Raw genomic sequence first — 1,666 nt, 5'->3', positions numbered from 1 at the left:
GTATACTGTCTTATTATTGCAAGAATAGTGGAATGTCGTTTACCACTGGGCTAGGCCCCGCAGAGTAGGGAAACCGAACTGCGTGAACATATACTGTGTTATTTACTTTCTGCATTGTGTGTTAATTATACTGTGTTAATTTATCACCGTTAGCACAACAACACTAACCTATCGTTTCAGTTGGAATACACTCTCAGAGTTAATTAATCGCAATTGTTATCAAGTGTTCGACAATGAGTACATCTAGAAAATAAACCTATTTGATTAAATTGCGGTGTTACTACCTCTATTTTTAAATAGATGCATGATATTTTATCTTTGCACTCATTATTTTTTGAATGAATCTACAAATATATAACGTCGTCCATTTAAAGAGAGATGAAGTACATATTATAAATTCAAATAATGGGTATATCATTCCTCAATAGAAATATTACATTTTATTGCAATACAAGGATAAAAAGCATGATACTAAAATGATGAGAATTATGCTAACCGAGATCTTGGGTTAGCTAGTGATCATTTTATTTGGAATTGAAAATGAAAAAATTTGGAGAAACACGCATCTAAGTCCGCAAACTCGTGTCGTTATTGAATTACAATCATGCAGATTTTACGTGCGTCCGAATAATTGCGTCGTCCACCATTATATTGCACGCTTCGTTCTTCTATGCTATGAGTGCCCATCATTTACGGAAAACAAATACTATATGATCATAACTTTCAGCTAAATATCCTAACTTTATATATTCATTTCAATTTGGTTTGATTATCATAACAAGACATTTTATATTATATATCTAGCTAGATATATAACGTTGCCCTTCGATGGATTATTAATTATTATGCTTTTGTTTTCGAGTACACTGTTTGTTGATCATCGACGTAACCTGACTAATAGTTTCAATAAACTTTGAAACTTATCTTAACACTTGGTCTTCAGAATCTAATGAGAAGTAGTAATTTACTTCCTTCTTAATATACCATCATTTTTATTTTTATTTTGACGATCGTTATTTTCTTATTAATAAAATACAAAATCTATTTAAAATGCGAGTAATGACATAAATAAGTTTTTTTTTTTTTTTTTTTTTTTTTTTTTAAGTTTACCACAAGTTGTGATAAAATTACAAGTTGGATGCTTGACCCAAGACCAACCAATATGTGCTCTATTTTCAATTTACTACTTATGTCAATATGTCATTGTGAGTTGGTGATAATGAATCCTTTTTTTTTTGAATCCTAGTAGAATGCATGCTTGGTTGGTTCCACGCTGTATTTTAACAATTTCACACATGTTTTTCATTTTTTATACAATAAAAATTGTCTCTTTTCCAAATACTATCATCAATTAAAATTTTCAATATACTTCCATTAGCTTATCAATAATCCTTCCCATTGATAATCGTCTATTAAAAGAATTTATTTATTATTATTTTTATGTTAGTCTTTTAAAAGGATTTTGAAAAGTCAAAACGTGTTCTTTTTATTCGAAGAAAACTTGTATAATAATAATAATAAAAAAGTGGCAAAGTTGTCATTTAACGAAATGGAAATTTGACCTCAACGAAAGAAATTTTATCTCAGAGAGGAATTCATGAAACTGATTTGATGAACCGGACCGACCAACCGAGCCCGAGTCGTTCGAATCCTTTACAATTATAGA

The sequence above is a fragment of the Rutidosis leptorrhynchoides genome, unplaced genomic scaffold (assembly GCF_046630445.1).
Source record: "Rutidosis leptorrhynchoides isolate AG116_Rl617_1_P2 unplaced genomic scaffold, CSIRO_AGI_Rlap_v1 contig18, whole genome shotgun sequence".
Classification (NCBI taxonomy): domain Eukaryota; kingdom Viridiplantae; phylum Streptophyta; class Magnoliopsida; order Asterales; family Asteraceae; genus Rutidosis; species Rutidosis leptorrhynchoides.
Note: the sequence above shows the minus strand (reverse complement) of the source record.